The 10,220-nt window shown below is 37.6% G+C and overlaps 1 long non-coding RNA gene across 2 annotated transcripts; it reads left to right on the top strand.

Moving 5' to 3' along the window:
- LOC109235006 lies at nucleotides 299-3,177 on the top strand. Of its 2 annotated transcripts, none has more exons than XR_002069290.1 (4): nucleotides 299-797; nucleotides 1,197-1,312; nucleotides 2,683-2,759; nucleotides 3,048-3,177. It is a non-coding gene; the product is annotated as an uncharacterized LOC109235006 (long non-coding RNA). The 2 variants fall into 2 exon arrangements; XR_002069291.1 differs by having other exon boundaries at nucleotides 299-589.

The following is a 10,220-nucleotide window of genomic DNA, read 5'->3' on the forward strand; positions in this document are numbered from 1 at the left end:
CCCAGCCCTAAGCCCAAACGACGCCGTTTTAGGTAGAACAAATCTTGGCCGTCGAGGTTTTCAGATCTAACGGCTATGAAGTAGGGTCTTTGTGATATAAGAGTGTCCGAAAATCTTCCCCCCTACCCCTTCCTCGTCTCCAAGCCTCCCGTGTAACGCCACCGTCTGTCGCCGCCGGAAATCGCCCCACGGCGGCGGCAGGTCTCCGATGACCACCAAATTCACACCACAAGTTCACCTCGCTCCCCCCGTCACACTACAACAAAAGATGCTTTTAGTGGCAATTATTTAACAGCAATACACTTATTGCCGCTAATCTTGTTCTCCGAGTTCAAGTATTAACGACAATTAGATTTTGGTCAGCAATAATTATTCGTTAGTGGCAAATAGAGTTAATGGCCAGCAAAAACTAAAAATTTGAAAGGAGTCTTTCCCTCAAATTCCTTAAAATTGCAAATCCCTTCATTCTAAGTTCTAAGAATTGCCTCATTCCTTCCATCATCGCCGACCCTTCGTGTTTCAGTGCCATCTCTTAGAATTCCTCAATGACATGGCCTTCCAGTTTTATTGCTATGACAATTGTCTTCGGGTAGTGTTCGTATTTATTCTCTTCTTTGTAATTTCTCTGCATCTCAAAAGACACCTTTAGGCAAAACCCTAATTCCCTTAGCACAACGCTTTTCCGTCCATAACCAAATTTGATGACATGTTACCTTTTATTTTGAGGCTAATGAATAAAACCAAAAGCATCGGTTGTTCAATTACAAGATTTTTCCTGTTTTCTTAAAATTCTTGAGGTTAATATCAATCTTCACTTTTGTTCTATTCTTTCTTTTTACATAAATAGTAGTGATTTTATTTCCTCATTTTCTTTCGACTTATTTATAAATTGCATTTGACATTGTTTGATATGATGTTGGGGAGAAAAAAAGAGCCCAATCTCTGCTCCACCACCGACGAATGTACTGCACAGATTGGTAAAACTTGCTTAGCATTAATGTTAGTATCTTGTATTTTCTAGGTGCTAGCCTCTATTTGAGAAGCTTTAGGAACAGTCCAAAATATGCTTTACTTTAAGTATAGTTTGTCCCATGAAATATTTCAAACTTTTGAGTTATGATGAATCCTGTGCGTTTCAATGAATTTTTTTTCTTTACTAACAAACATGGTCTTTTTTAATTGAAAACCTTCCTCAGCTAGGCAGGTCAGTAAGGTGGTTATGATTGATGGAAGGATTTTTCTGTCAATGATATGTTGGTGTACATGCTTTGAACCAAAATTTTATCAGGATCAACTAAATATGCATCCACTGGTGAGTTATCCTTTTCTTTTACAATTATCACCAATCATTGTAAAGGAATCACACCCTTTTTATCATTCAAGTGAAAACTAAGAGACCAAAATTTGTTAGCTCATATGTTAGTTTTATCCTCTTCATGAAAAATATCTAATGATAAAAATACTATTAACTTAAATTAAGGATTCATTGATGTAATGAACAAGATACACAATAATGATTGCTCACTCTGCAAATTCACATCTTGGTTATCTTTCTGTTAGCATCAAAGTCATAATTTCCCAAGCGAGATGCTGAGCAATACATGAGGTTTTTCTTAGGCAATATGAGAAGAAAAGTTGGGCATTTATATTGGACCTTGCTCATGTCTAGGGGATATTTATACTTTTATACTTTACATGTCTAAGTGTTTCTCTCTTACATTTCTATTATGGTACACTTTTTTATTTTTTACATGACTGTTAATGTGATTGATTCTTCCATTGGATCGTGATTATTAATATCCTTATAATATTTTTAATGTGTTTGATTGAAAGTTACTGCATTTGAACAAGTGATTTGTAGATACGTCTCATGTGAAATTTGATTCTAAAAGAAATAAAACAACTTTAAGCTGCCGGTGATCTGGAAGAACAAGTACATTTATAAGGAAGAAGCCTGATAATATAGCAAGACTTTGCACTTTGCTGTGATAAACTTAAAGATGTATGCACTTCTATCTATTAAGTTTTTTAAAGAACAAAAAGCTTTAGAGTTCCTCTACAAAATTCTTTTGGTAAACTTGCATCTTCATCGCAGATGGACATTTCTAAGAATTCTCCCTCTAAAAGATGCTCTTTTGAAGGAAGATACACGGTGAAGCTGTATTTTTTGGTTCTTTCTTCTTTTTCATCTCTAGTAGGAAGATAGTGGAATATATAGAAGATCGTCTTAGACGCTCAGAGACTATAATTATTATTAGTTAGTTTTTAAATTTTGGTGTTGCTTGTTATTCCCTATCATGGTTTTTCACCTTTAATAGAATGAAATGAATTGCAGTCTCTGTAAGAGTTGGAACTTTGTGTGTTTGACAAGTCTTTACGCCACGGTCCATCATCTTAGTTAACTTTGAATTAGAAAAACTGATGAACTAAAAGAAGATGTTGAAGTGCATGAAGTACAAAAATAGTCCAGAAATAGATTAGAGCTATTGAATTGTTAGGACGAACATAGTTGATGCTGGCATGTGAGTATACCCATTTACTTGTAGTTTCAAAATAACTCTTTAATTTTTTACACTATGTCTTAAAAGTAGTGATTTTTCTATTTGTATTTAATATGAATATCATTTCACTTTTGCAGCGTATTTCAACTTCACTCCTTTTATAATAAATATTTGACTGCAGATTGAAACTATACATTTCACATACAAAAAACTACTGAGTTGTGGATTTGTCTAACAAGAACAGAAATTTGCTGGCAGGTAAAGTTGTTTATCTTCCTATGTTTCTCTAGATGCGCAATTGAATGTCCATGTAAAGTATTTATGTTAATTATCTAGAATGATTGGTGTATTGATGACACAACAACATCTAGATCAATCTGTTCTCTCAAAGTTTATTTAATTGCTACTTAGGGTGGTATATTAGCTTTTAAATGGTTGGTGTAGCGGACAACTTGTAGTTCTTCGCTCGGTATACATTATTTCTGATTGTTGGTAAAGGAATGCCGTAACCTAGTCATGATGTTAACATTTATTTTTTAATTTCAGGTCATACACTATGATGTTTATAACTTTAACATGTGGAAGAGTTTCATTACCATCAAGAGTTGAAGAGATACTTGTTATACTTAAATTGCATTAGATTCAAAGATCTATTTTTCCGTTAATGTGGCTGACACTTTACTACTATGGAGTAGAAGTCTTTCTTTGTAATGGATTTAATAAAATACATTATGTTTTTTTAATTGTGTATTAATATGTTTTGTTTTTATATACTTGTGTACATTTTTATTAAATTTTTAAGGTCAAGTATTATTTACTGATAAGAGATGAATGAAAAATAGGTATAACATTTTCCTGGCGTTAGTATTATCGAAAAAAATCTTCCTCTAATTATTACCAGCATTAAGAAGATTTTTAAATGCACGTGTCTACATATCAAGAGTAGTTTTAGTCGCTATTGTAATTGCCGCTAAAAATATCCTTTTTTATTGGCAATAAATGGGTCTCTGCCGACAATGACGATGGCCGTTGATATATGAGCTAGTATATTTCAAAGGCAATTTTAGTAGCTATTGTAATTGTCGGTAAATGAATATTGGTAAAAGTAATAACTTATAGCGGCAATAATTAGTATCTTTACCAACACTTGATAAAATGGCCCCTAAAACCTTTAGGGACGCTGGATACAACTGCAAATGATTAATTGCCGGTAAAGGCTTTTGCGGCTATTTCTATTGTCGCTAAAGGGAAAAATAATGGCCACTAAAGGCCATTTTTGTTGTAGTGTCATGAATCCACCATTATCTTCCATCAAACAAGCCTGGAAATCCTCGAATCTAGATTTGAAACTATGAACCCTAGCGCCGCCACAAATTCTCCGGTGGCGGCGCCGCCTCCAAACCCAACCAAAAAACACACCCTGTGGTCTCCTCACCCCCCTCTTTCCGAATCCACAACCATTAGCCCTGGAATCATCCCCGCATGGCTCGAATTTCAGATCGAAGATTAGCCCGGAACCCTAATTTTCTCAAGGCTGGGGGTTTGGCCATTATAGGGTTTAGCCGTGTGTTTTCTTATGAGAACACACGATTAAACACTAATTTGGTCAAACAATTTCAAAATAATTTGTCCAGGATTTAGTCCAGTTCTGGTAATCTGTTTCTCTCATTTTTTTCTTTATTTTATTTCTGTCTTCTCTTGGTATTTGATCGTTAGTCTTCTTAGATTTCTTTTCGTTAAGTTTTAGTTTCTTTGATTCAGTTTCAGTTCATATTTTGATTTTTTTTTAAAATTTCGATTCACGATTCAGTGTTTTTTTTTTGCATAGATAACATGACTCAGTGTGTGATTAATGTTAGTTTGTTCTCCTAAATCCTTGTTTAATTGATAATTGCCAATAATTTGTTTAATTCAGGATTAAAAAAAAAGATTAGTTCAATTGAATATTGTTTGATTAATACTGAACATGCTAGGGTCCCTATTAGTTAACCTTGGTCACTTTAACCAGGTTAAGAGGGGCTGGGGTTAGTTTAGCCTAGGTTAGTAATTTAAGGGTAAGGTCAGGGGAAGTGTAGGCATTTTACAGTAAAGGAATCTTGCAGTAACAAATTAAGAAGCCCCTAGAAGCTTCTAGGTGGGGTGAGAACTGCAATTTCTGGTTTTTGATAACATTTACTTGGGTAGCAAGGCAGGAGTTGAGGGGTAACTTAGCTAAAAAATAAAATTCAAAAGGGGGTAAAGGGGTAAATACTAGTTTCTGAATGCTGCCCTAAGACTTGCCTATAAAGGCATTGTTTTCTTGCCTTAGAAGGCAGACCTGATTGATAGAGAATTTTAGAAAAATATACAGTACAAAAATTACTCAAAGAATCACTGTTTTCATCAGGATTCTGCCTGGATTTTGATACATTGATCTGTTAAAATTTGTCGTTTCATTTGAGGTGAAAATGGTTTGAATTTGGTCTTTTAAAAGCTTTGTTTGAGATCAGTGTTAAGTACTTTTGATAGAGGGTGAATCATTCTTGGGTTTTCATGGAGTTGATTTCTTGGTTGAGTTGTTGGAATTAGCTGGGTTTTGTTGTTGATCCCTGCTGTTACGCTGCTGATACCTCACTATTTCTTTTCCTGTTGCAATCTCCAGGTATCAATTCCAATCTTATTATGATGTGGCTCTCAATTGAGGGTGAAACAAAGCCAAATGTTGATTTCTATGAAGTTTACTTTTCCGTCCATTCATCTCCAATGCAGATTAGTTAGTTCCGATGGATCAGCTAGAATTTGCATGTTGTAATCAATCCCAGCTTGTTGAACTAGACACTAATATTTTTAAGTCACATCTAATATCTACTTACACGTATATCAGCACTCTGTTCTCCAAAGTGGATTGATATAGTGTATTGCTCTGACTGAATCTTTAGGCTTGAATAGTTGAAGTTTACTGCTGTGCTTAACTTGGGACAGATTTAAAGGGTTGGGACACCATTTGCTTAGCCTAATCAATGATTAATCTTGCATACAATTCTGTTAAGCAATATGATGCGAGCTGTATGAGATGTTGTTCCTTCTACTGTTGGGTTTATTTGATATTTTTTTCTTTGGTTTATTTGATGTAATAAATTGATTTTGTCATGTTTGGGTAATCCTGGTTTCATATAAATGGAACAGGTTTTAATTCAAGGTCAGTATATTTCGTTTGCATGAGTATCAATTAAGTGGCTAAGAAATGTTAAAATTGGGGCTAAGTGATTTCATGACTTATGCTTCAGCGGTTGAGTTTTATTCAGTATTTTGAAGTTTTTTTTGTGATTATTTGATGCAAATCCAGAAGTATGCAAAGCTAAAATCAGTTGTCAATGCATCTCCCTTTAGATATAAATTTCTTCTGTGTAATTGCTTAAACATGAATCCTGGACCTCCTCCCCTTCGATCTGGGTCCATTTCGTTGACACTGGGTCGGCTTCGAGCCCAGGAAAATTCTGGCCTGCCAGGGTCATTGCCAGTGATTTCAGAGGCTCCAGCTTACTCGCATTTCACATGGAATGGGCTCGTTTCAAGCCCAAGCTTTGAATTAGTTTTGGCTTTGTTCAAACAACTGTCTATTTGACTGGGCGAATCAGATCCGGCTTCTATTTTGGAATAATTACAACCCCTTTTAAAGCTTGCTCTTACTTAATTAGGTAGTCTCTTTAAATGTAGATGAGAGGTGTGCCATATTAAGTAACGAATAGTTTATGGCCCTCCGAACCTTTAGTTTAAGTATCCTTTAAAATAGAATCGAGGTGTGCCGCGCCAAATAAAATCATAATCGCGTGGCCCTCGTTTAATTAATGTTTAAATAAACCTTAGAATTCGAGGCGTGCCATTTAGCAAATTCCATGGCCCTCGCAAAGTTAATAACGCGTTAGTAGCTTTTAGGCGCGTCTTTAATAATTTTACCTTCCTAAACTCGGGTGCACATTTATGTGACCCAAATCCAAATCCCAATGAAGTTAAAATATGTCAAAAATCACGGGTGCATTTATTGACGTGGTTCGAGACGCGTTTTAACGACGTTGCAATTTTCTTAAAAAATGTGAATAAAAGCGGTTAAAAAGTTAAAATTTGCACATAGGTTCATAATTGTTTTAAAATCAAATAATTAAGACGAATACGACAGTTGAGCGACCGTGCTAGAACCACGGAACCTGGGAATGCCTAACACCTTCTCCCGTGTTAACAGAATACCTTACTCGAATTTCTGTGTTCGCGGACTGTAAAACAGAGTCAATCTTTTCCTCAACTCGGGATTTGAACCGGTGACTTGGGACACCATAAAATTGTCCCAAGTGGCGACTTTAAATTTTTTTAATAAAAGGATCCCGTTTCGATTGTCACTTTAAGTTGGAAAAAACTCTATTATACCCCCTCCCGGGGGTGTAGTGAAAAAAGAAGGTGTGACAGCTCTGGCGACTCTGCTGGGGAACGAACCCAGAATCTCTGGTTTAGAGTTCAGAATTCGAGCTTAGATATATTGTTGTATTTGGCTTTATTTATTATCTGATTTTATTACATGTTTGGGACTAATGTGCAAAATGTTGCTTTTTACCGCTTTTGATATTATCTGAACTGTATATATAAAACTGTTACGGAACCCTTCTCTTCTCATCTCCGGGGATGTGCTCGCTGGTCGAGAGTCCCTATTCTGTTAGTGTCATACCTTAAAATAAGAAAGAGGCCGGACAAGTTACTAAGCCGGATGGCCTTTTGGTTCCCGGTACGTAGCCCCCTCCTCGACTCAAGTTGTCCGCTTGGGTACACAGTCTAGAACATATACCCAGTTTTTGAACCTAGAATAACTCAGCCTCATGCCGGATCCCTAGTAAGAACACTTATCTGCATCATGTGCATTTTGACTTAGGGGACTCAACACAGGGGTTGGGTCCGTCTAGGACAGGTGTACCCGGAATAATAGACCATCCTGATGCATCTTCCTTGTGCGCTTATTTGTTGTGGATTCGCATGCTGACCGACTTTTAAAGTAAATAGCGATATGAGGGTTAAAGAGAGATAATTACCTGTTTGGGAAAAAACCAATGTCCAAATAGCGTCGAAGCTCTGCCGAATTTTTGAGAAAAATAGAAAAAGAAAGAAAAAAAGGAAAAAAAGAGTCTTGTTTTCAAAAATAGTTTGTTTTATTTGCTAGTGGAAAATGAAAGAGAAAAAAAAAGAGTCTTGTTTTCAAAAATAGTTTGTTTTATGGAAAAAGAGAAAAGGAAAAAAAGAGAAGAGTCTTGTTTTTAAAAAAAATAGTTTGTTTTATTTGCCAATGGAAAATGAAAAAGAGAAAAAAAAGAGAATCTTATTTTCAAGAATAGTTAGTTTTATTTACCAATGAAAAAATGAAAAGAAGAGTCTTGTTTTCAAAAATAGTTTGTTTTGTTTGCCCGAACTACGTCAGTTTGATTCCCATAGGGTGTGGGATACGTAGGCAACCCCCATCGGATCCAAATTCTTTTTGCGAAAATAGCCCAAAATGAACAAAATTTTATTTTTATTGTAAATAGGTAAGGTGATGCCCTTTTTGTCGAAAATAGCCGAATATTCCCGAAAGGGACGCCGGAAGGCTGATTTTGCATAAACAGCCACCTTTGGTCTTTTTCCAATTTTTGGTCAGTTAGCGGACACAGCCTTAAAATCTTCCTTCGGAGGTGCTAAAAGGCCGGATCTGCAAAACTGGGCTTTTGGCTTTACAATTAAAAAAAAAAGAAAAAAAAGAGAGTTAGTTTTAATTTTGGAGTCAAATAGAATAAAACCATGATTGTTTCGCTTAATCACCTTAACAAATGTGCAGGATGTGCACAATCCAAAATGAACCTTCCTCATTCATAAGTAAAATCCCTTTGGAGTTGCGGTTGTGGTAGAATGATTTAGGTGGAGAAGGGCAAGACGAGGTCAAGAAATACTTGGGGGGCCTTCCCGGACTGTTGGAGATTATACCCAGGGGAGACATCATAAGGGCCTTGGTCACATGCTGGGACCCAGCTCACAATGTATTTCACTTCTCAGATTTTGAGCTTACCCCAATACTGGAGGAGATATCCGGATACATCGGGGGTCCCAAGGTTCCTCTGAGACACCAATACCTGATTGCTCCAAGGACCGTAGCCCTACACAGGTTCCTGGATTAATTGAAAATAAGCAGGACGGTACACAACCCGGACTTGGCAGCTGGTTTTTGTACTTTAGCGTTCATATACAACAGATATGGTCATGTAGGAGGGTTCAACAAGCCAGAGAACAAAATCTGTAGTAAAGGAAACCGCATTAAGTGGGAAGAACATAGGCGTTCCGCATTTATGGTGGCCTTTCTGGGACTTCTGGTGTTCCTTAGAAAAGACGGGAATATTGACATACGAGTGGCTGGGGTTGTTAGTACTTTGCTCACTCAGGCCAACAGCACCCTCGCACCCATGATAGTGGCCGAAATCTTCCGTGCTCTTACTGTTTGCAAAGTCGGAGGGGACTTTTTTTGAGGGTTGTAATGTGCTGTTGCAGATGTGGATGATCGAACACTTGTGCCACCGTCCTCGATTTATGAGTTACGGGCCGTCAAAGAAGACATGCATAGAGGAATTTTCTACGAGGGTTGGTGGGATCAGCTTACCAGAGGAGGTCGCAGAGTGGGTGACACGCCTTCGTTCCGTCACCGCATGCCAGATAGAGTGGACATTTGGGTGGTTACGTGGACGAAATCATATATATGCCAGCCACCGGACCTCATTTCCTATTGATGGGACTTAGGAGTATTCAGCCCTATGCCCCGTGTCGAGTTCTGAGGCAGCTCGGGAGGTGTCAGATAGTGCCAAAAGACGAAGATCTCAGTGTCCGGGTAGTTGAGGTTGGACTGGATGGCCAGTTCCCTGAAGCAACAGTCCGCCAGATCTAGAGTGAGTGTCAATACTTGGCGGCAAATACCTGCGTACGGGATCGATCTAAAGGAGAGGTTTCACCTGAGTATCATGCTTGGTATAAAAAAGAAATTGCATTTGGGAGGCCTGCCAAAAGACCCCACCTCCAGGATTTTGTCAAATCATCACAGGAACAGTGGGACTGGTTGGCTAAAGAACACAAGTACAGGGCTACAATAGGCAAACTGGAGAAGCAGGTCATGGATTTGCAATTTGAGAAAAATTTGCAGGCCGCTGCGGATAAGGGCGAAAAGAAGAAACTAGCCGAAGAAAATGAGGCCCTCCGAGCCCAAATTCAGAAAATGAAAATAGCGGCGAAAAATCCTGTCCGAAATGCCAAAGATGAAAAACTCATAGATAATTTGAGATAGAAGGTGAATGACTACAGTTTTGATTTAAACAAAGCAGAAAGGGAACTAGCCAGGGCTCGAAAACAATTGGCTAAAAATGCGGCAGAACGAGCACGTCTGGTTAAGCAGTTGAAAGAAGAGTTTGACAATGAGGTGGCAGGATTAAAGAAAAAGATCATCACCGCGGAGAATAAGAAAATCAAACAGGCAAAAGATTTCAAGGTTGAAAGAGAACAATGTTATATGGCAATGGCACAATTAGAAATGGATTTGCAAAAACTTCAAGAGAAGAATCAGGTAGCCGAGCAAACTTTGGGAGCCAGAACTGAGCAGATTGGGCGGTTGTTACAAGAGAAAGGTGTCATAAGAGAGAGAATCATAAGAATCGCCCAATACATCGCAATGAAGTGCAGCAGTTGTGA

This window comes from Nicotiana attenuata, chromosome 11, assembly GCF_001879085.1.
Source record: "Nicotiana attenuata strain UT chromosome 11, NIATTr2, whole genome shotgun sequence".
NCBI lineage: Eukaryota > Viridiplantae > Streptophyta > Magnoliopsida > Solanales > Solanaceae > Nicotiana > Nicotiana attenuata.